Below are 26,026 nucleotides of genomic sequence, written 5' to 3'. Positions count from 1 at the left end.
GCTACTGACAAGGTCAGTAGAAGTGTAATACTATCAGTGTTCTCTCTTTTTCAGACAGCGCAAAAACAAAAAGTGAATTATTTTTTTAGCAATACTGTCATGGAATACTGATATATCATCGAGATATGGAAATCATAAAAGGTGCAATGGGATATTTAGCATTTCATCGAAAAGTTTTAAAACATTGAGCATTTAAAAATGAATTAATAATAAATAAAATTGGTTTTCGTATAAAATCGCTAACATCTTTCTTAATTTTAAGATTGCACGTGATTTATTTATTCCTGTAGTAGTAAACGATTATGGTTTAGCCATTTAGAGAGAGAGAGAGAGAGAGAGAGAGAACAGCATCTATCATTATTATCCCTATATCTTGAAAAGTTTTATTTGAAAATAATTCACTAGAAAGAAAAGATATACGAAAAATCGTTTCAAAACCTCTTAATTGATATCCTTTTTCGTATTTGTAAATAAATATTATAGTTACGTTTTATAAAAATAATTACATGTTGCTTGTGAAGTATGAAGAATGGAGATATGGATATCATCATGGTCCAAAGTAAAATGGATTTTAAGACTGTTCCAGGCTTAATACTACAAGAAATGTATCGGTATTAATCAGAACGCTGAGCATTGCTGGTTAGATGGGTGAAGCACTAATGCTTTTCATGGTCCCCTTTGTCTGAGAGGGAGTTTCTTCGTGGGGAGTGTTATTCAGCTCCAGGCTCGCCCTGGAAGGGCGTTGACATCAGCTACATTAAGCTGAGCATAAGATTGATTTGGGTCTTTTATATTTGTAGTGTTTCGCTTCATTGTAGTCCGAAGCTTATTTGATCAGCGGTTTGGGTGATTTCTTGCCTTGATGAAGAACTTTTCTGTTATATCGTGGAAAAAGGAATAAATATAAGGAATATTGACTTCTCTGTGAATCTGGGAGTTTCTTATGAACCACGGGGCATCCAGAATCATCCTCGGGCATTTGTTTTCTATCTTCTGCAGTTTTTGAATATTTGTATTCCAGGTATGGCATCAAGAAGGAGATGCGTAAGTGATTTATTTATTTATTTAGTGTATGGCATAATAAAGACACATGACTTCAGAATATATAAATACATATTTGTGCAGACAATAAAAATGAAACAAGTAATGCACATGTACAAATATCAGGTAAAAAAAAAGTCTAACATTTTTTTCAGATAGCCAATCAAGAGCTGAAGGATCTGCCTCAAAAAAGTCTCTCAGGTCACCAGGATAGGCTCTTATGCTGCAGTTCTCCACAATGTACCGGAAGGTTTGATTTATGGCCCCACAGTCACATTGAGGTGTAGGTGATCTTCTCCACTTGTATAAGCTGTCTGCACAGATACCATGTCCTGTGCGTATCCTATTTAGTCTTTTCCATAGGTGGCGTGGAAGGTCAATCCCTTTCGGATTTTGGTTGGGAAGAATATACTTGTTTAAGTCTGGTGGAGATTTTTCTTTCCAAGTTTCTAGCCATTTTGAATTAACATTGAAATTGCTATTGACGAGTCCTTCAGCCAGTATTAGTGGAGACCTTCGGGATTTAAGGCGATTCATGTTTATATATGGGAGATCTTCATATATCGGCAACAGGGGATTGCTGTTTATTTTTTTTTTTGTATTATTTTACTAGAACATTTTGTCTGCATAAGTTCGGTGGCGCAATATTGCTCAAAGTTGGAAGCCAGTATAGGGGGATGGATTTGACACAACCTGTTATTGTCCTCATCGCTGCATTTATTTGTGTGTCGATTTTTTTGATATGAGGACTGTTTAGCCATACTGGTGAACAATATTCTGCTGCAGAGTAAACTAAGGCCAACGTGGAGTATCGCAGTGTAATAGCAGTAGAATCCCATGTAGAACCACACAGTTTTTGTATGATGTTATTACGGGTTTTGATCTTTAAAGCGATTCTCCAGATGTCTTTTGAAAGATAGTGTTCTATCCATGGTAACACCCAGATATTTAGGGAAATCTTGGTGCTGCTGCATTGTGTGGTTGAAGCTGACCTGAAGTTTCCTATTTGCCAATTTGGTGTTTAGGTGAAAAGAGCTAACCTCGGTCTTATTGAGGTTTGGTGTTAGTCTCCATTTATGAAAGTATTCCCCAATGGTTCTAAGGTCATTTGTGAGAATATTCTTTGTTACTTCAATGCTCTTGTGTTGGATGGTGAGGGCTATGTCATCAGCATAAGCAATTTTGTTTGACCTAGTTGTCTGTAGATCAGATGTATATAAATTGAATAAAATTGGTGCTAATACTGAGCCCTGTGGGAGCCTATTATTCAACTTTCTCAGTTTGCTCATTTTGTTTCCCAGTACCACATGGAAGAACCTGTCAGAAAGCATGTTACCAATAAGTCTTATGATGGATTGGCATGGTATGACTTGTATTAGCCTGCATAGCATTCCCTCTTCCATACCGTGTCGTATGCAGCAGTAAGATCAACAAACACTACAGATGTTTTCAAACATCTCTAGAAGCTTACTTCGATATGGGTAGTAAGGCCCGTACAACTGCTTTAAGTCCTAAAGCCTGCTTGCTCAACAGGGATAACTTAAGATATTTTTGTCCCAATTCTGTTAAGGAGGAGTCTCTCGAGGAGCTTATAACAGCAACTGAGGAGCGCAATTGGACGATAGCTCTCTACTTGATTTTGTGGCTTGTTGGGTTTTAATATGGCTATTGTTTTGGTTTTCTTAAAGGCTGTTGGAAGGTTTCCGGTCCTTAAAATGTGAGAAAAGAATCTTGATAGCCATTGACGAGCATTTTTCCCACAGTTTACCAAGCATTCAGGGTGAACACCATCAAAGCCTGGTGATTTGCCAGGTTTCACCTCCTTCAAGGCCTCAGTTATTTCGTCTGTGGTAAATTCTCTTGAAAATTGGGAACTGCCATCTGCATTTTGCCGTACGTTTTTGAGTGTTCGTTTAACTTCCCATGCGTGTTGATGATCTCGAGGGGCTCTGGACAGCAAGGTTATTCGACAGGCAATTTGATCTGGAGTCGCCAAAGGATCTTTACGAGTGATTGGATTACTTCCACCTAACTTCTTTAATAGGCTCCATGCTTTTCTACTTGATTTGTTAAAGTCTTAAGTCCTCTGTAGTTTTTATCCATTTTTCTCTGCGCTCATTATCAAGCTTCTGGAGTAATTCTTCAGTTATGTCACAGTCATCAGATTCTAAGTAGACTTGGTATAGCTCTTTCCAGTCTTTATTCAAGCCAGGTATGTATTCCTTTCGGAAATCTCTTGGAATATATTTCTTTGCTGTTGATATGACAGGAGGTATCCATCCATCTTACTATTTTGTCCAGTTCTTGTAAAAAATCCTGTCAGTTCGCTTTTCTAAAATTCCATCTTGGTCGTGGAATAGACCGTATTATTGGTATTTGTATTCCTACTTCTACCACTACTGGGCGATGTTGGCTGTGTGGAAAATCTTCAAGGACTTGTCTTGTTGTGTTTATCGGTTTATTTTGTAAATTTTGGGTAACAAAGCAAAGGTCTGGATTGTGTTCCCTCTTCCATGCTGCAGCCTTAAAGGTTCCTTTGTCCTTTGCATCAAATATTGAGCTAAGATTGTTTTGCTCAGCCCAGTTTGTTAATGCTTCACCATTTTCATCATTATTATTGTAATTCCACATGGTGTGATGGCTGTTAAAATCTCCTATGTAAATAGTAGGATCTAGAAATATGGGATTTACTTAAGATGGCCATTCTACCAGGGGAGGCGTATAGATGTTAATCACTGTGAGATCTTCAATTTTGGTTATGATAGTGTGTATATTCTATCATAGCCAAATGCATATTCTGTGAGTTAGTGATGACTGGGCGTATTACCATCTTATATATAAGTAGTGTGTTATGTACATCCGGCTTGCTTTTGCTGTTGATCATGGGGTAGAGTTGCGCGATTGCTTTAGATATCTTCGAGCTAACATGTTTTATGTGATTGCTGAATTTACGGCTTTTGTCAGGTATCACGCCTAGGTATTTAACTTCGGTCTGGCATGGAGTCTTGACTCTTAATAGGTGTATGTCCTTCTTGCTCTGGACCTTCTTTTTGGAAAATATTACAGCTGAACTTTTTGGGGGTTTACTTGAATCGTCTAGTCCATCAGCCACTTTTCTAGTATATGAATACTGCTTTCGAGTCTGCGGATTTCTTGTCGGGGGGGGGGGGGGGGGCTGAATGATAGAGAGGTGTGAACTGCATATAATGCAGTGATGGTTGTACTAGGGGTTTGGGGAATGTTAGCCATGTAAATTGAAAATAACAGGTGGGCAAAGAGAGAGAGAGAGCTCTGAGGCACACCAGCCAGAATTTTGCGTCTTGTTGATCCGATTTCATTTATTATGACTAGCATAAATCTGTCTTTGAGATATGCATCTATTATTTTTATTAGCTTAATTGATAGGCTGAATTCTATGAGTTTATAAAGCAGTCCCTGATGGTACACCTTGTCAAAAGCCTTTGCAACACTATGAAGACTGTAGTTGTATGGAGGTTTCAATTGTAGCCTTTTGTAATTTGCTCAACCAGTCTATGTATCTGTTCTAAGGTACCTGAAACAAATAAGGCCCACCTTATTTAAATTTTGAATAAATTAGACAATTGTTTAGATTAATTGAAGCAACAGTGTTCATATTAAAGTTTGTATTATCACTAATTAAAAAAAACACAAATAAGAACAATTCTTGCAGTAATTTATATTTTAACCAAGTCTTTGAAAAACACCTTGTGTTGGCCTTATTAAACTATAGATGTTTAATAAAGCCCTTGATCAAAATTAAATATTTAAAAAAGAATGTAACAATTATTTTAAATCATAAGATTAAGAACAGTCATAAGGACATACAAATACGCTACATTCTTCTTTGGAGAGACCAACACGCTCTTCATGGTACAATTTAAGACACCGATTGCATTGCCTCATATCAGCAACCTTTTCTTCTCTGCATTCATGGCAATACCACCCCTCTTTTAACACTCTGTTTATTTCTTTTTTTTGGTTCTTCCTGTCTTTTCCTTCTCTGTCTTACTATCCTTTTCTTTGAAAAGATCTTTGTTCACTCTCTGTCTCTTATAATTTAAAGCTTTTCTTCGTGGTGTTGCCCTTACAACTGCATAATTTGCGTTGTCATTAACTTCTGAAACGATGACTTAAACTTTAGATTTGCCAGTAGAATCTCATCATCGGAGTTATCAGAATCACAAGATGAAGGATTAGGACATGTTCTTACAGACTGTAGTTTGGGTAACTGAATTTATTGATTTTTTTATTTGACTGGTTAGGTCGTTTACAGAAATGTCTATCCCATCTTTATTGTGAATAACAGCGGCTGGGTCGATGTGCTGTGGGAGAATTCTAGAGAGTCTGTCCCAGGGTATAAATGAGTGCGGAAGAGTGAGTTGCTCCAGCGTACCGAGCTTAACCAGGATGGGGTTGTGGTCGGAAGACAGTTCATTTATTTTCCAGCTGATACTGGTATCTAATGTTTCTGAGGATGACTATGTCAAATACATCTAATTTTCCAGCTGGGCTGTGATGAATTGACTCTGTATGTCCGGCTATGACTATTGAGTTTTGGGTTGAGTAATTGTTTAGTGTACGACCTTTATTGTTGAATGTGGAGCTGAATGGAGCTGTGTGTTTGGCATTGAAATCTCCAGCCATAATAATGGAGTCAGTAGAGCCGAGAATGGAATCCAAATCAGATGCCAAAAGTGGGATGCTAGGTGGGCTGTATGTGGAGTAGATTTTGATGCTGCCAGTATTGTTAGTAAGAACTTCAATACCTATTATCTCAAGGTTCTTGGTTTGTGAGTTGGTCAGGACGTTATTGCTTAAATAAGGTTTGATATATACGGCTGTGCCTCCTCCACCGGCGGTAAGTCTGTCTGTTTTACACATCACGAAACCCGTAATTTAGGGCTATTAGCTGGCCTAAGATGTGTTTCGTTAACTAAGACTATGTCAGGATTGTATCTGTGAGTGAACTCTTGCAGTTCAAGGATTTTGTTTAACAGACCATTAGCATTCCATACTATTATCATGAGTGAGTTTGGTTTGCATTTTTTATACATCTGTCAGTATGGATTGGGTTTCTAGATAGAATCTCTTTCTAAAAGATGGTGAGGAGCTTGCTTTGCAGCATGGTGGCAAGAGAAGCAGTAAGAACTGATGTTAAGTTGGAGCTTGTTTGCTCTTGAGATGAAGGAATCTGATTTGATGCCGTCATGAATGTAGGTCGAGCGCCTTTTTATGCTGCTGATGGTGAGATTTTTCGAAAAGGAGGGCAACCTGCTTCGTTGCTTATGGTGTCAATACATGGGGGAGCAGGGTTCACTTTTGCTGACCCACGATGTTTTGAGTGGAAAAGGCACCCGTTGTAATTTGCGGGGTAAGGTGCTCTACAATTAGCACAACAGGCAGGTGTAGTTCTTGGCTTGTTGCAGGAGCTGATCTGGTGTCCTTCACCACATTTTAGACATCTGTAGGCTGTTCTGCATAAATGTTGGGCATCTGCAAACTTTTGACATCTGTGGCATTGCCCTGCATGCCCTTTTCCTTAGAGGCTCAGTTGTAATTTTGAGCCTGCAGATATCTCTCATTTCATATATCCTTTTCGGAGTTTTGCTGGCTTCTACTACTACTAAAGGCATTGTCATTGTCAGATCTCAGTATTCTTCTAACTTTGATTGGGGTAAGTCCTTGAATGATGTGGTCGGCAGTGACCCCATCTGTTGTGATGACCTCGCCTATCCCGTCTGAGGACCATATTAAGATTTTTCTCGCTTGCCAGTGCGAAGCTGTGGAAGGAAATTTTGGAATTATCTAGAATTTTTGTCATTTTGCGATAGTCGATAATCTGAGACAGTAGCGGGATGAATCTTAACTCCCGCATCTGTGTTTCTGGTCCTGAAAGGTTGATGTTTTGTTTAACGAGGGTCCTTGAAACTGATGTTCAATTTTCTTTGTCTCGGAGGATCACTGGTGGGACCTTTTCCTTTTTGTCTTCGGAAACTTGTGGTGTTAAACCTTCTTCCACAAGATCTTCACATATCCTCCGTCTTTTGGTTGCTTGTGTACCCTGGGAGAGGATATGTCGAGGGTTCTTGGGCGATGGGAATGTTATGAAATCGTCCTCTGTATCATCATCCTCGGCTTCTTGATCACTGACCTGGGCGTATATGTTTATAAATCCCGGGAATTCTGTATCAAACCTTTTTAATATCTTCTTGAACAAGTCAAGCAACTGCTCTTTGCTAAAGGCTTGAACAATATCGTCAGTAGTAGGGGAGGCACTTCTGACCAGATCAAGATCAAGATAAGATAAGGAAAGTGGGCGTGGCTTCCTGACGTCATGAGTTTGGAATTTCCATGTGGGCAACTGTGTGAATGGCTTCAGTTCTTGTGTTTTGGTTCGCGTATGGGATTATGGGGGATTTTTTTGGTTCGCCTATGGAATTATGGGTGATGATAGAGATAAGGATTCGTGTTGTGATTGATGGGACACTTTAAACCAAATGCTTCCGGTGTGCGTGGCTTCCTGAGTCAGGAATTTCCCTGGGAGCATATGTGGTCACTGGCTTCAGTTCTTGTGTTTTGGTTCGCGTATGGAATTATGGGTGATGGTAGAGATAAGGATTCGTGTTGTGGGTGTGTGTTGTTTTCTGGGGGGGGGGGGTGGGGGGGGGGGGGGGTGGGGGGGGGGGGGGGTGGGGGGGGGGGGGGGTGGGGGGGGGGGGGGGTGGGGGGGGGGGGGGGTGGGGGGGGGGGGGGGTGGGGGGGGGGGGGGGTGGGGGGGGGGGGGGGTGGGGGGGGGGGGGGGTGGGGGGGGGGGGGGGTGGGGGGGGGGGGGGGTGGGGGGGGGGGGGGGTGGGGGGGGGGGGGGGTGGGGGGGGGGGGGGGTGGGGGGGGGGGGGGGTGGGGGGGGGGGGGGGTGGGGGGGGGGGGGGGTGGGGGGGGGGGGGGGTGGGGGGGGGGGGGGGTGGGGGGGGGGGGGGGTGGGGGGGGGGGGGGGTGGGGGGGGGGGGGGGTGGGGGGGGGGGGGGGTGGGGGGGGGGGGGGGTGGGGGGGGGGGGGGGTGGGGGGGGGGGGGGGTGGGGGGGGGGGGGGGTGGGGGGGGGGGGGGGTGGGGGGGGGGGGGGGTGGGGGGGGGGGGGGGTGGGGGGAAAATCCCCCATAATCCCATACGCGAACCAAAACACAAGAACTGAAGCCATTCACACAGTTGCCCTCATGGAAATTCCAAACTCATGACGTCACTCACAATGACGTCAGGAAGCCACGCCCACTTTCCTTATCTTATCTTGATCTTGATCTGGTCAGAAGTGCCTCCCCTACTACTATCGTCCGTGATGTCTATACTGGGATAAAGAGCGGCTTGGTAGATATACCTCTTGTTCAGTTTTGCCTGTTTAGGAAATCTGTAGATTTATTGCCTAATTCAGATCCTGTAGACTCAAGTTGAAGTCTACTAGCTAAGTAAAACAAGTTTGTAATGCTCTACTAAAAGGAGAAAGGAGTGTCAAGAACTCACTTGGCCACAGAGTGAAAACCTATCTCCTTAAAATGCCATCAATCCACCAACCGTCCTCGTCTCGGGTGGGACCTACACGGCCATCATACCTCGTGAATTTTTAATGCAGAGGGAGAGACAGTAGGAATCAAACTGGGTCAGCGCCAGTACAATGTGAGATTCCCGAAAAACCTTGTATCAAATCTAATCAGGCTCAATCTAAAATAATACATCGGTTCTCGTCAAAAGTTCAAGCGACCATGATCTATCCGTTTTAAAATTGCCTACCTTTTTATTCAAAGGGGTTCGTGTTTGTTTTAAATTGGTGCATTATACTATTAAAAAAATTAATTGCACCTAAATATTTTAAAACGATTACAAATCATTCAGATACTATAGTTTTTTCTTTAATATTTTACTACATACTTGCTCATATTTTCTCATATTTTCGGGTTTAAGCTATTAAGTTGTTGGACAAGTTGAATGAGACCGACATCAAAAACCTGATACAGCCAACATGTATATCCAAAACCAGTATTAAAATCCTTCCAATTCATGGTCAGAAAAAGTTATTTTAAGTGAATATTTTTAGAAAGAAAAATACATTCCTGAAAATGGTCTCAAAACCGAACAAAATATTTTTAAACCATTAGTGTTAAATCCAATGAAAAATAGTCGATTTAACTGGCTTTAAAGAAAGTATTTAAATGAAATCTGTAGGTTTCCTTTAAATTCATTAGTATGTAGGCTAGGCTACCATAAAGCAATCCTATTGCTGCTGCTTCGTTATCACTGAGATTTCTTTAATGAGATTTTCATTTCTCTAGCTTACTTTATTGTAAGAATATAGTATATAATACCTACTATACAAAATATGTGTTAATCGAGTGTTTATGTTATCAGTAAGGCTTCTGATCAACAGTAGGCTACTAGTGGTTAAGATTTTGGGGAGCCAAAAGTTATACGCGAATTTTCGAACAATGGGGGGAGAGGGTCGGCACCGCTAACTAGTGGTGAGCTATACGGGGCAAACATATTCAGCGACAAACTCATACGGTAACCTAACAAAAATTAATCTATTTGGCAGTGTATAGATTATTTGGAATTATTATTTCAACTCCTCTATAACGAATGCGGCCAAGTTTGAAAATAAAATAAGCGCATGCACTATATTTACCCTTCTCCCTTCTGGTAGCCAATCGTATGGTAAAACCAGTAGCCAATCAAATGTTTTATAAAAGATTATAAAAGATTTCATTCTTATTATTTTTTGATAGATAAAAAATGTGTTTCTCATGTGAGATAAATTAACACAGTTGATTGTGTGCAAATATTTCATGTTTAGATCATGAGATGATATAAATTTTGATTGCAATTGTACACAATCTGTATTAATAAACGTTTTGTGTGAAATACGGCTTTTTTTTTTTTTAGCTGGACGATACGAGCCCTTTGTTAATATTTTCATAGCTCACCACTGTCCCTAACCCTCGTTGTTCAAAGGTAAACTGTATATATTTATAAATTATTTACTGAGAGTTTAACGCGAACGAATTATAAAAGAAGCCACTACAGTTCTCTGTTCAGAGCAAAACCTTAATAGAAACCAAGGATTGATTTTGTCCGAGATCTGGGAGACCCTCATTAGATATTGAAACATGCCAGAATTAAATTTTGCTGCCAACTACAGAACGTTCCTACATAACAACTAGCAGATCACACACGCGCTATGCGTGTGAAGTACGCGTCCTTCTGCTTTTATAAATATGCAGTGGTATTCAGTTAAGTTTATGGTTTTAGTGTAAACAGTTTTTAGCTTTTAAGTGTTCTTATTTTTTATACATCTTTTCCCTGATGAATCCAACAGCCAGAGTTGGCGAAACTAGTTGGTATAACTTCGAATAAATTAAGCAAAGCACCAACAAAATCCCCATCAGGTAATCTTTGTCATCTTCTTAAAAATCTAAGAAGATGACAAAGATCTCTTTGTCATCTTCTTAGATTTTTCCGTTATGATTGCGAATATAAACTACAGGAAAATAGTGGCTTGAGCCTTTGAAGCAAAAATAATTAAATCGTTTAAAACAGTGATCTTGACTTGCTGTATCTTTTCTTTTCAATTAAACACAAGCAAAATGATCGCAAGCAATAATTATTAAAAGAGTCACGATTCGAAATAGCAATTTTAAGAATCTAAAATTCAAACTAATTACAATTAGTTTGAATCGTTCATCTTAAATTTGACAAGCAAATTTTCGGATTGAAGTTAAAATTCAACCACTTTTTTTGATAATGAAGCAAAGAATTTTAAAACATAAAATCGTTTTCTTATATATTATATATGGTTATGGAAGTAGATCAGAATAGGTTTTATTTGAAAGAATTCCTGTTGATTAGTTTAGTGCAAAATATGGAATTCTTCTAACTGTGCTAATTGTTTCATGACTTTAAATACTATACGATATCACTATTTGTGTTCGTTGGGAATTTATTATGATGTTCTCAGCCTTATGAGGACAATGGTTTTCTAATTATGAACAACATTCGTAACTGAAATTACTACGAAAATATTTAATACATATTTGACATTTGATGAGTTCCTTTTTTTAGGTCCATTTCAAACTGTCCAGGAAATATCCAGTAGGTAGAAAATGTAGACATCTAGAATTCGATTTCCTTTTCATCTTCATCAACAGCTATACGAATTGCATATATACATTGCTTATACAGAAGTTAACGGACACCATAGTATGAGGAACAAACAACCATGGCTCCCACGTTAATAAGATGTTGAACCTTGTGTCGTTGCAATGACTGCAGCAAACCAACTGGCCATGATTTACACAAGTGTATGATAGCAATCAATGGGAATTTTGGACTATTCTTCCGGTAAGCATGTAATGAAATCCTGACATTTTATGGTACGGACGTCATTTCTCCTTACCCGATGCTTCAGTTCATCCCACAGATATTCAGAAGGATTCAGATCAGGGCTCTCTGGAGGCCAGTCAATTGTGGTGACGTTCACATTCACAGACCGCGCAGTTACAACAGCCGCCTTGTCACATGATCTATTGTCTTGCTGAAAGAGACAATGGTGAATTCGGCAGAAACACAACAAAACAAGAAAGATTGCATTTTCCAGAATGTTTAGATACCTCTTGGAGTTCAATGTTTCAATGTTTATGACATCCCAAACACAGGTCGAAAGTCAAACCATGAAAACCAGGTTTATACCATCACACCGCCACCTCCGAATTTCATAGTTGGGGTTATGTGCTAGGGTAAGAGACGTTCACGAGGTATCTGCCAACCCACACCATTCCATCTGCTCGGCAGAAAATGTAGCGTGATTCGTGGCTCCGTTACTAAGATATCCAAGATTTCCATGTCCCACTGTCCACCCTCTTTGCATCACTGAAGACGACACTGCATGTTTGTTCGATTAATGTGGGAAATGGGGGACTTACATATTGCACTAGTACAATGGAAACCCATATTTGTGATCCTCTTTTCTGAATGCTCCTGGGTAGTTTCGTGTCTAGAAGCATTCAGAAAAGATGCTCAGAACTCTGCATTCAACTGTCATCTGAAGAATGGCGGTTTTAAATATTATTCTTCGAAGGCAAATTCTTTATATTCTTCATATCGACTTATGCTCTCCAGAGCCAGAAAGAGTTTAGGAAAATGTTAGTTGTAATTCTGGAATTAGAATAAGTTAACTTGGTAAAAATAAATTCTGGATTTCGACACGTAGCAATTAACTATGGAAAAACGTCATGCAGTTTAGTTACATATAACTCAAAAAATCTGCACACCGCTTAACTTTTTGAATACCATAATGACTTTGTCCTAAATAGATAATGTGTATTTTAAGGAGATTTTTTAATTGTTTGAATTATTTTTTTATTTATGTATTTTTGAATGAAATGATAAATGTTTTCAAAAGAAATTTATTTATGCCTTTGAGAAGGATTAACAAAACAATCAAATATGTTTATGGTTTTCTGTACCACAAATTTATAATTATTTAAAGTACATTAAAAATAGCGTTCTTAAGGTACAACTCCATCCTTTAATAATTAGTCTAGGCGAGCCGTATTATGGAAAAGATTGAAAATCACTGGTCTAATGTATTGCGAGGTGTTTCAGTCCAGATCTCTTACTCGAAAAATTCTGTCTTGTAGGATGTTTAGATATAGATGACTTAGTAGGGTGTCTGGGCAATATTTTTTCAGCAATAAAATTTTTAATTATTTAATTTAATTTTTCTTTAGAAGATCTCGCGACTGTCGCGTGAAAAACGTTATGTTTGCGCACGAATCGAGTTTCTGGATTTAAAATTTATATTTTAAATAACATAAAAAATAATGAAACCTTGCAGTAGCGTTGTAACAAGTGTATAATACTTCGCGCGCGTGTGTGTGGGGGTGGGTGGGTGTGCGCATTCGCGCTAAATATTTGGAGACAGTTAAAACATCACGTAATACAGATTGCCACTTCTGTTTCTTTACAAATATGTCTAGATTTTATATGAGAACAAACATTTGATATCCTACCTTGGAACCTTGAAAAAAAACGAAATTCTCAGTTTAGATCCTCCAGCACCTATTCAATCATTCATGCTTTTCCAATCCTCTATACTGCCGACTTCAATAGGTATTCTTCTTCATCAATTGCATGCATTTATGATGTTATCAACAACTCTCTCGTCGGATTCAGCTAAATGAATTAAATGCTACAATTTTCGATTTATCTAAATAGCAATCTGCGCTACTTAGACATCGTCTTAGACGATGGAAGGAATAAACTCAGGAACAAATATTTCTTCTTTTAAAAGAGAAAATCAATAACCTATCTTCATAGTTTGAATCACAGATCTTATCATTCTGTGCATGCGCGGTCCAGTTTTAAACGAAGTTCAACGCGAAGTTTACCAGTTTTAACCGAAGTTCATTTATATTATTCACTGATTATTCGCTTGCTGAAAATTGGCATTTTATTGTTTGTTTGTATGTCTTTTAATATTACAGCAGATTCATTTTTGAATTCTGAGCACATTAAACAAACCGCGATATTCAGCTTCTTTCATTTCTCCCACACACACAGAGGGAGTGATCCCTTTATCAGGAACACCTTCCAGTTGGGGAGATGTTCCTAATAAAGGAACGCCTCCACGCAGTGAATAATTGTATTGTAATTTAATTTTAATGAATCGATTTTTCAGTTTCTATATATTTCATTGTCTTCTACGAAACTTCCCATTAATACGAGCTCTCAGCACACAAGAAACAGTAATGTTTCTAAATGCAGGTATTCGATGATGAAATTTTCATTGCTATTTGACTTACAAATTTCTTATGTCTGATCTTTAAGAAGAAAGATCTCATCAGGTTATCGTGTATTCGACAAAGCTATAATATTCCCTTTAAATCCTTTAGTAAATAGTAGATACAATGGCTTCTACTGCTTACTAAAGAGTTACTAAAGTTATAATTGTTAAAATTAAAGTCAAATTGCTTACTAAATTTATGAGAGTTCTGGGAACTGTTTATAAAATTTAACGATTACAGTAATTCATAATATGCGGCATTTTCACATCATCTGTAAAAGTACATCAATTCCGATCATGAAAACTGACTTATTTGGTTTAACTTATCCTCACTATAACCTTTTAGTATAACCTAACTTCACTATGGTTTCAATGAAATCAGCCAGTAATCGAATAAACGAGGCTTGATACTATAAATACATTAAGGATAAATTTTAAGTATAAAATTGATTTAATAAGATTCGATAAAAAAACTTCCAAATCACAACCCACCTCTCCCACCACTTGCCATCCAGATCTCTGAATACAAATTTACGTATCGGCTGATTTGAAATGGTACCCCATCTAGGTCCGTCACACTTTTTTTTTCCCATCTTTTTTCCGAAATTTCAATTCACAATTTCAATACCTCCACTCCTCGCCACGCCAACCGGTATCATATAGATAGGGTACCACTAGCTACTTCTAAATTACAATTACTAACAACCGAAATTTCAATTCGCATCCAAACACAGCCACATCCTCTACCACGCCGTCAAGTGTTTAGATTTATCCATTGAGATAAAGTATTCCTGATCCCTTTTAAAGGGATCGCAAAATACGATAAATTGCTACGAATTCCAGAATGGCACGTAAAATGAGTTCTCTTATGCTTTATATAGCAAATGATTAACCAGGAGTATAGTGACGCAACAAAAACGTCACTTCGTGATAAGCATTGTGACGCAATAAGTGAAATAAACATCCTAATGTCTTAACAGTTTACACTTGTGTCGTAATGTTGGGTAATCCAACAGTACAATCATTGTGTAATTCGAGGACAACAAGTTAGAATTATTTAATACACATTTTAAAAACAATGTTTCAACAGAGGCCAATAAAGTGACATTTCCTCTGTCCTTCTAAAAGTTTCCATCGATTACCCATGACGTTAAACTATAATCAGCATTGTCTGATGGAGAAGAGACTAGAGAGTAACTTACTGGCATGGAACAGACCTGTTCCTTAAACTTCCGTTTGGAAGGACGCAAACTGAGACTAAAGCGTGAAACTATCAGCATAAGCGCGCTGCTGATTTTTCCAAACGTTTTGTTTCTCATATAGTTGATATTATTTCAGCTAACATCTAGGTTGTTTCCGTATAGGGAGTAGGTGGGGCCGTTTACCCTATCTAACGTTTTGGAGACTGAGTGGGCAGTTCAATCTCCACTGGTAACCAATCAGAGAGATAGATAGCCCAGGGCTATCACTGATTCATTGGTACGCAGTGAAGAAGGCGGCAAGCTAGTGCCGCCATCTCGTGGTCTCTAACCCTAACACAATATTTTTAATGTCTGAAAATAGTGTGGGTTCTACGGTCGATTTTCTTGAGTTTACGGGACGAAAAACCCGCTAGCCCGTGCCAGAGATCGACTAACTTGGGAACCAGCCGAAAAAAGGCTTAGAAAAATTTCTTCGTCGACTAGATTTGAACCACCAAATCCTTTCTTCGTGCGGTAAGCGCTGTAGAGTGCAAACGCCACTTCTACTGAGCTACATAGGCTCTCTTTGATATTATTTTAATAATATAATTTATTGCTCTTTTTAAAAATTTTATTAGTGTATGAAATGTTTAGATTCAAGAAAAACGTCCCAATTTGAATTAATGCTGCCCTTTTGGTATAACTGCAGTGAACAGAAGACCTACACTATGACCATGAAGTTGTTGAGTGAGTGAGTGAGAGAAATATGGGTCGCTGACTTATGCGATCAATTGGTGATGAGAGTTGTATGATTTGTTGAAATTGAGCGAAACTGGTTAGCCCGTTTGAAGTGCATGCTTTAAGAGAAAGAATGTCAGTTGGGAGGAGAGAACGAAGCACGTTATATTAGAGTATGCATAAATTGAGACACAGATAATAAGAAATATTAGAAAGTTGGTGTCCGCTTTAATGTCGAAACGACTGTGTTGGAAGATAGTGAGAAAAGACGAATCTAAACAGTGCAACTACTTAGTGTCCTTCGCAGGACCAGAAGCAAAACCAAACCATTGAAGAAAGGAATGATTTGTACAGCTATAGTCCCACCAAGGAGGCGAGAGCCGTCGTTGGCAGACTGCCGAGAAGAGTCATTCCTGAACTCGTACACCCAGTATCTCGGGAAGAGGTACACATATCCTTAAAACTTACCAAGAATGACAAAGCTGCAGGAGTGGATAGTATACTCCTTGAGTTCCTAAAACATCTTGGTCAAAATGGCCAAACATGGCTGGCTGCCCTTTTCTGAGAAATCATCATGACTGGTAAACTACCAAAGCTGTGGCGGGGAACCAAAATAATGGACGTGCCCAAACCAGGGAAAGATCCAAATGATGTGAAAAACCTGCGACCTATCTCCTTGCTTTGCACCACCTTTAAGCTCTTTGAAAGAATTCTCCTTAAAAGAATTTTACCACTCATCGAAAGAGCACTCCCGACTGAACAAGCTGGCTCCAGGCCAATATGTTGCTGTGACCAGGTCGTAGCCCTGACAACTCATATTGAAGCAGTCTTCCAGAAGAAACTTAAATCTGGAGCCACTTTCATTGACCTAACATCTTCTTATGACATTTTCTGGATAATGTCATTAAGAAGAGTCTTATGACATTATAAAACTAGGAAATATTATAAAGTGTACAAAAAACTTTACAACTTTTTAATTCTATTCTCTCCAACAGAAAGATCCGGATCCATATTGGCGGAAAAAAGAGCAGGCCCAGATTCCTTCAGAAGGGTCTTCCTCAGGACTCTGTGTTATCTCCTATACTTTTTAACAACTACGAGTATGATCTACCTCATACCACATCAAGCAAGTATATTGTTATATCGATGTTCTTACTATATGATTTGTGCTTAATTAGTTGTTTACTTAAATCTATCCTTTCTTACCTAAATTCTTATACAATCAAAATCCTACGGCTGCTCTATTGTTAAATGTTTATCTTTTGTGATTTATTCTCTTTATTCACTTACTTTAATCTTATTCTTATATCTAGGATTGTTTCTTCTTCGGATACTTGTGAATTTATATTTTGCTGCACCAGCCAGTATCCTATAGCAGAAAAGGATCCTTGCTCAGGGAGATAATACTAGAGACCGAAGATTACTTACATATCTTATTTAAACTGTCGTATAGATTTAGATTACTGCAATCGTGACCTAAATCTATTATTATATTCACTCTCTATATCCTTCCCGCCAAAATTGGTTCTATTTTTATAAGTGGTAAGTTGGAATCGTAATCAGGCATGACTCAGGTTCAGGAAAATATGACATGTTTATTGGAATATCTAAAACACAATACAACATTCATACACTCAATTATGCCCAATACTAAATAAAACTCGAATTAGAGGTTAACACTTTCTAAATTAATTAAATCTTATAAGGCATGCTAAACACAGTAACTGTATATTGGGATAGATAGCAAATGATATGAAGTTAAGCTAAATACCTTTCAGTAGTATTACTCACACGAGAAAACTAACAAACATTCTAATGTTACTGAGATACTAAATTCTATTCTTATCGCATCAAGTTAATCCTATCACATGCAAAATTACAAAAGATCTCTTCCAAACAATTCTTCGTACTCTCAAAGGAGGTTAACCTTCTAAATAGAGACTGTCCACAGAGTTCCTTAGAATACAGTTCTTAATTTCACATTCGTAAACAATCTTATATGAACTTTCACACATTAGAGTAACTGCACCTTACCAAGCTTTTTCCGCGTCGTTCTGCACCACATGTATGTCTGGATACTTCTCATCTATTGGCTGTCCATACGCCAACGTAGGGGTTATGCTATCTTCATTCCTTCTGCCGAAAACGGACTCAAATCTTTGCGTTTCAGGAACAACTCAATGGGACTTTTCAACAAAGGCTTGCTTCTGCTAGGTCTGGAATTTTTACCTTCAGCTTTGCATAGAATCCTACTTCATTTTAAGAACGCTCGCAGTCCGACATCTTATCACAGACTCCCCCCCCCCCTTATGCGAAACTGCCCGCTAACTTCCGAACCACCAAAACAGGAAAACGTTACACCCAGAGAGAGTTCTGATACGGGCTCAACCCCTTATATTCTTCTATACAGCACCCTCTTTTCTCAGTCCCCTTTTTTGCACACGGCCCTTATCTTTTCACCCCTTTGGGTTCATCCTTCGCTTTTAGGTCGCTGTTATACTTGCATTCACAGAATACATGCCAACGTAATTTTCCGAGTAAGCTATAGCCGCTGGCGTTACGCTGTACACGTGTAGCTTTATGCCTTCCAGGAATTATTATTTAAAAGCTTTTGCGATGACTCACAGTAAATTTTACATAGCTTAAGTGAGGCTTAAATTTAAATCAGATTATCTCTCTTTTTAGACATACTTAAAAATGAAATCTTAATATAATCACATCAGCTTAAATATAAGGCCCTTGAAATAAAGAATACAAATTTTACATAAAGTGAAGACGTTTCACTTTTAATTACAGCTGATGTGCATGTATTTCTCTTTGTCAGCAAGTTTTATACGTTAGATTCCAAATGAATGATTTCTTTCCAAGATCATTTAGGATCTAACAATATGTATGCCGATGACCTAGCGATCTTACATCAATCCACCTCCTTTTCCAACCTAGAATCAACCTTAAATACAGACCTGAACACCCTGGAAGAGTACTTTAAGCAGTAGTACTTGAAGCCAAATCCAACGAAAACAGCGTCCTCAATATTTCACCCATACAATGCTGACGCGAATCGACAACTCAACCTTTCTTTCTGTGGAAAAATGGTAGAACACGAGCCTCACCCAAAATATCTTGGGGTGAGCCTGGACAGAAGCCTAACCTATAAAAGCCACATCATCAATCTCTCCAATAAAATTAAAACCAGAAATAATATCATTTCAAGGCTTGGTGGAACAACTTGGGATTGTGGTGCAGAAGTCCTCAGGTTGTCTGCACTAGCCCTTGCCTTCTCCGCAGCAGAATATTGTGCACCTGTCTGGGAAAGAAGTACACACACTAACATTATAGACACCCAGCTAAACTCTACCATAAGCACAATTAGTGGGATAGTAAGAAGCACCCCTCTCTCCTGGCTGCCTGTTCTATCTAACATTGCCCCACCACACATACGGAGAAGACAAGCCTCGATTAAGGAATTTAATAAAGCAATGAGCAACCCACTCCTTCCCCTACATCAGACTCTCATAAACCCACCTAGTCTATGCCTCAAATCTAGAAAGCCTCTCTGGTACATGAACGAACTCTTTTCAGCTGCGCTGCCATCAATATCTGATATATGGAGTTAATACTGGTCCAACAATCTACCAACAAATGGCTTCCTGGTCGAAGATCCCTGTGCTCCCAGCCTTGTTTTGATCTTCCTAAGAAGATTTGGTCATCAATAAACAGGATCAGAACTAGTCAGGACAGATGTGGCTACCTTCTACATACAGGGTGTTCGGGATAAATTTGACATATTTATAATTAATTATATTTTTCCGTAAGTTACATGTATTAACACACACTTCTCTTCATTTAAAAGTTTGGACCCTTCTTCATTCATATACAAGATGTCAGAAAGGATGGATAGCTGGAACCCACCTGAATCATAGAAGAGAATAATTTGTATCATGATGATTCGTGCCCGCCATCAAAATAAGGATATTACGACTGCTGCCCAATGCTCCCTGAATACAGTAAAAACAATCAGGCATGAACTAGAGACTTGCAATGGTGACTAAAAGGATGTAGCAAGAAGAAAGATCCCTAGCAGACGATCTGATTGCGTTCGTACAGCAGAATTCCTCGCAAATCTGCAGGAACAGGTGTTGAAGAACCCTGGCATTGGAATTCGGGCTTTGTTTGTGGAGTTGCTAACTGTAGTCAAGCCCTGGATAACAAGGGTAGCCAATGGTAGGCCGTATGTATGGCAGCAGGATTCGGCCCCTTGCCACACCTCTGGGAAAAGTCAAAAATGGTTGTCTGAAAATTTCTACGACTTCACCAGTCCAAATGTTTGGCCTCCAAACTCCCCAGACCTTAACCCCATGGATTATTTTGTATGGGGTGCAGTTGAAAAAGACACCAATCGCACTTCCAGTAATACAAAAGCCCAGTTAATGGATAAAATTAAAACAGTTTTTGCGGCCCTTCCCAGGGAGACTGTAGCATCAGCTTGTTCGAGGTTCCGAAGCAGAATTGAAGCCGTGATCGATGCTAATGGTGGTTATTTTGAGTAAATCTTGTTGATAGTATTGTAATTAACTCTGCCTGTAATATGTTTTTGTCAATTCATTAAATTTAATAGATACAAAGAAGATTTTCTTTTTCCTTACGAAACTGTCAAATTTATCCCGAACACCCTGTAAATGGGGCTATCAGATCACGCTTATTGTGATTGTTCTCCCGTGGCTCAGACAATTACTCATATTGTGTACGACTGCCCAAGGCGCCAATTTCATGGTGGTGGCTTATAGGACATCCACAAGGTGACGGATGTGGCTTTGAATTGGCTTTCCAGCCTGGACCTTGTGGATGTCCAGGCTGGAAATTGGGGTCTTGGGCAGTTATTTTTGCTTTATTTATATAAAAAAGGAAAGACTTCGAAAGCTCGTTGTGCCTTTTATGCAATGAACTTTTATATGTTAAGATTTTCATCATATGTTTCTGGATATCGTGATTGTCACTTGCCAGTTTCATGTAGCCATGAGCATAAATAAATAAAATAAAATATCAAAACATATGTATTAGTTGTTTCTTATAATGAATTACAATTTCGAGCATGAAAATAATCGGTTTGGTCTGTTTATGTTCACTAATGTTTTGTGTACATATGAATATTATTACTTAAATAAATTGAAGGAACAGAAGGAAATTACGAGAATAACAAAACTCGGAAAATAGAATTTCTATGTTCAGAATAATTTCATTTATAATGCAGTGTTTTTACATTCAAAGATAAAAGTATTCTAACAATTGATGTATGAAGAATGGAGATGTGGATATCAGCATGGTCCAAAGTAAAAATGGATTTTAAGACTATTGCAGGCGTAATGCTACAAGAAATGTATCGGTTTTAATCAGAATGCAGAGCATTGCTGGTTAGATGGGTGAAGCACTAATGCTTTTCATATTCCCCTTTGTGTGAGAAGGAGTTTCTTTGAGTGTAGTGTAGTAGTAGGGGTTTCACTTCTGACAAGATCAAGATCAAGATCAAGATAAGATAAGGAATTGTGACGTCATTGTGGGCGTGACGTCATGAGATTGGAATGTTAGGAATTTCCCTGGGGGCATATGTGTCAATGGCTTCAGTTCTTGTATTTTGGTTCGCGTATGAAATTATGGGTGATGGTGGAGATAAGGATTCGTGTTGTGATTGGTGGTGGTGCACTTCTGACAAGATCAAGATCAAGATAAGATAAGGAATCGTGATGTGGATGTTTGTTGTTATGAGATGTAGATAAGTGACGTCATTTGTTAGTTGTAAATAAGTACATTATTGTTTTGAATGGAAATGGGAGATATATTAGTGGATAAGGAATCTTGTCATGATTGGCAGGACACTTCTGACAAGATCAAGATCAAGATAAGATAAGGAATCGTGACGTGGATGTTTGTTATTATAGAGTATGGAATGTTTGGAATTTCGCTGGGGCCCTCGTCTGTTAGGGACATCATGTGGTTTGTTTGGTTCGTTTATTGCATTGTGGGTGATATTTAGAGATAAGAATCGTGACGTTATGTGTTTGGAAATTTCTAGGGAACATATGTCTCTCTGTGATATCACATGGTGTTTTGGTTTGGCTATGGAATTGTAGTCGATGTTTTTGAGATAAGATATCTTGGAATTTCCCAGGGTGACACACCTCCGTCATTGTCGTCATGTTTTTTTTGGTTGTCTATTGATGGGTGTACTAATTTCCAATACATTATGGGGTATTTCCTTCCTGTTAAAGGTGGGAATTCTAAAAGTAGAGTAGAGTCGTGTTGGTGGCCGTGTTTAGGGTTTTTGGAATAATTTTATTATATGCTAATGTCACTCAAACATACATTTTTTTTTCTTCTATAGATGGCTGTACTAATTTTTCAATACATTTTGGGGTATTTCTTTCCAGTTAAAGGGTGGGAATTCTTAGAGAAACTCGTGATGGCAGTTGTGTTTCGAGTTTTTCTGAATAATTTAATTTTGTACTGGTGTCCCTTAAACACACACACATACACACATACACATTAGACATAAAACGTTGCTAATGTATCCATGTTGATACTCTAATATGTACCCTATGATTATTCTTATGAAAAAAAAACTATTCGGTATTAGAATTACGCTTATCAAAAACATACGAGCAGTGATTATTGAAATTACAATTATCAATTGTTATGTTTAAGTTAAAAATTAACTTAAATTTCTTTCCAGAATTAGAACATCTTGGTACTATCTAGGTTTTCTGAATATTTCCAATTGTTGATTTTTAACATATATTCACACCACAGAACACAAACACAAGTCTGAAAATCCAGTTGACTTTTTCCATTATAGGTTTTACTTTTAAAATTCAGTTAACTACATAATGGAAAAAGTCAATTGGATTTTTGTTTTCGAGGTGATACAGGAATTGATTACACTACTGATGGGTAGAAAAGGTTCATAATTTGACCTTGTGTGATCATTGAGAACTACGTTATTCATTGTCACATGTTGTCGTTACTGATTTTCCACTGGGTCTGATTTTTTTTATAAATAGACTAATGGCTCGCTGGTTCCATTTGACTTTCTAGTATTTGTAATATTTGTATGCATTCAGAAGATTGTAGTTTCAAAATTAGTTTTTCTGGAGAAAAGGTAAGTTAATTTATGTCATTTTTATAGCAATGTCATTGAAAATTAACATTGCTTGAATTTTAGTGACTACATTAGCGAATTTTGTATGCATACAAATATTACAAATACTAGAAAATCAAATGGAACCAGCGAGCCATTAGTCTATTGAGTCTACTGATATAGAAAAGATATTGAGTGTGGTTATTTAGTAATTTATTAATATTGTGTTAATGAAACTATCGCATAGTGTCAAAATTGCTAATAACATTATGATGAGTAACATTTAGTTTTATTTTTTTGGTTGTTAGGATTTTGGGGAAAAATTTTGAGGGCTGATGTTTAGTAAAAGTGTGTTAGTGAAAGTGCCATGTAGTGTCGAAATTGCAAAAATCACCTTAGGATGACATTGAGTTTTTTATTTCTAAACGATATTTCTGAAATCTAGAAAGTTATTTTTTTTTAATAGCGATCATCCATTATTCGTTTTGTTGATATATTCATTCATCAACCCATTTTTGTAGAGGTTGATTTGTCAGGAGAAAGTGGTTGTGAAAATGAACAAAGCCCAGGACATGGTATTAATTCTCATGTAACAATCGCTGGTGTGGCTGGAGGAAGTCGTGACCCACCCCAAAATTTATATAATTCACATTCAGTTTCTGGATTTGAAACTAAACTCTCTACTTCTATTGAACCTTCACTCTACAGGGACTTTTATACTGTTTTGGTGGCACGATCACGTAATTCTATCAAGTATAAAACTCGACAATTGGAGTATCAAGTTAGATTTCATGATCTGGAACTTCACCAGAGTGTTTTTTTGAAATATTTCGAGATATGCTTAATGAGATCATTCAGCGTTTATCGAGTTTAGGAACTTTTTCTCACATTCAGTTGGGCGTTAGTGCATCCAGTTTAGAAAGTGACATTAACTTACCGTTCATGTTGCTTTCTGAACTAACTATCCAAAGGATAGTTGATGCTTTTTATGCTGTCGCCCAATCGAAACGTGAGTTTCTTTTGGCAAATGATCTTGTGATCGATGTCATACTTATCAATATCAGTAACAATGGTGGTGGAAGAACCAATGTTAAAAGAAGAACGCTGCTTAGCCTGGATGAATTTGTGAAAATAAAAAAGCTATTGTGGAAATTAACAACAAAGACAATCTTTGCATAGCCCGAGCACTTGTTCTGGATGTTTCTGCACAAACTGATGATGCCCAAACATACAGACAAGTGCAGTTAGATTATAAAAAGTTACAAACAAAGAGGGCTTTAACTCTCCACAAATTGCAGGGGTTCCTCTGTAAATGTAAAGAACCAAAATCCAGCAGCGCCAAAGCAAGAAAAGAAAAAAGCAATAATCCCAGTCCTTTGGAATCAATTGCAACTACGCTTGAAAGAAGGCTACGAATTCTGAAATTGGGAAACTTGTAACTTCATGCCTTTTAACGTAATTGTTTATTTTATTTATATGTTTATTTTGGATTTAATAAATATATATTTTTCGCTTTTGATAGATTAATACGCGTAATGATGCCATGAAAATGTATATTAGGGTTACCAAGTAATTTCATAAACTTGGTTATATTAATACAGAGCCTTATCAACTTTACCTATACAAGTTGCTGCAAGGTGTTTTTATTTTTAATAGAAACACCTTTACATCTATATCTCCTCCAGAGATTCTTATTAAAAATAAAAACACCTTGCAGCAAACTTGTTGTTTTTATTTTTAATAAAAATTCACTGAGGAGACCTCAAGAAAAGTTGAAATCGGTCTGGGTAGTGACCCCACCCGATGCATTGCAGTATACATCTTTTAGTGAAATGTGCTTTACACTATAGGAAAATACCAAGAATAGTGATCAGAGCTTTATCCACCTTTATAATGCGTTGCCTTGGTGTTGTACCATCTTTAGACTTGCTTACTTGGGATTAGGAGTTAAATAACCAAGCTTATAAAATTACTTGGTAACCCTAATATATATATATATATATATATATATATATATATTATATATATATATATATATATATATATATATATATATATATATATATATATATATAATTTTTTTTACCTTGGAAATAATGTATATTAGGGTTACCAAGTAATTTTATAAACTTAGTTATTTTACTCCTAATTCCAAGTAAGCAAACAGTTAAGTTTGCACCTGAAATGTAGTTCAAGTCTAAAGGTGGTGCAATACCATTGTGGGGCAACTCATTGTAAAGGTGGGTAAAGATCTGATCACAATTCTCTGTATTTTCCATAATGTAAAGCACATCTCATTAAAATATGTATACTGCAATGCATTATGGGTGGGGTCACTACCCAGACTGGTTTCAACCTTTTTTTCAAGGTCTCCTCAGTGAGCAGCTAGACCCTAAATAAATACCAAGGTTTTCATAATACAGAGCCTTATCAACTTTACCTATACAAGTTAGGGTTACCTAAGAATAGTGATCAGAACTTTACCCACCTTTACAATGAGTTGCTCTGGTGTTGCACCACCTTTAGACTTGAACTACGTTCAGGCGCAAACCTGACTGTCTGCTTACTTGGAATTAGAAGTAAAATAACGAAGTTTATAAAATTACTTGGTATCTCTAATATACATTATTCCCAAGGTAAAAAATAACTTATTTACATCTATATCGCCTCCAGAGATTCTATTCAAAATAAAAACACCTTGTATCAACTAGTATAGGTAAAGTTGATAAGGCTCTGTATTATTAATCCTTGGTGGGAGATGAATACAGGCATGGTGGTTGTTGTTGCGAAGAATGTTTTTCATTTCAGTGGTGATTAGTGAGTTTTAGATTTTGTGAATCTTCTTTGATAGCAGAATGAAAGGTAAGACTTTGACTTTTGATGCAATTTTCCGGCCCTAGCCCATTCTCTTCGCCATTATAAATATTTCATCCCTCATTGTACACAAGGATGGAGAATGCAAAAGGTATCAAGGACGCCATTCAACAGTTAAACAAAGATATGTCACTTGATATTCTCAAATCCATCCTGAAGAAATTTGAAACAGATTATCCTGGTTGCTTGAATCTCTTTACTCAAGTAAATGACAC

The 26,026-nt window shown here is 37.8% G+C and overlaps 1 long non-coding RNA gene across 1 annotated transcript in view; it reads right to left on the bottom strand.

The window, feature by feature from the left end:
• Positions 1-1,047: 1,047 nt before the first annotated feature.
• LOC150096894 (uncharacterized) overlaps positions 1,048-26,026 on the bottom strand; it is a 158,790-nt gene continuing 133,811 nt past the window's right edge. The window contains exon 5 of the long non-coding RNA XR_016549820.1: positions 1,048-4,594. This is a non-coding gene — a long non-coding RNA (uncharacterized LOC150096894). The remainder of the gene's footprint in view (positions 4,595-26,026) is intronic.

Source organism: Typopeltis vanoorti, chromosome 18 (genome assembly GCF_054136105.1).
Source record: "Typopeltis vanoorti isolate ZY-2024b chromosome 18, IOZ_Tvanoo_1.0, whole genome shotgun sequence".
Lineage (NCBI taxonomy): Eukaryota > Metazoa > Arthropoda > Arachnida > Uropygi > Thelyphonidae > Typopeltis > Typopeltis vanoorti.
Note: the sequence above shows the minus strand (reverse complement) of the source record. Positions and strands in the feature narration are given on the sequence as shown.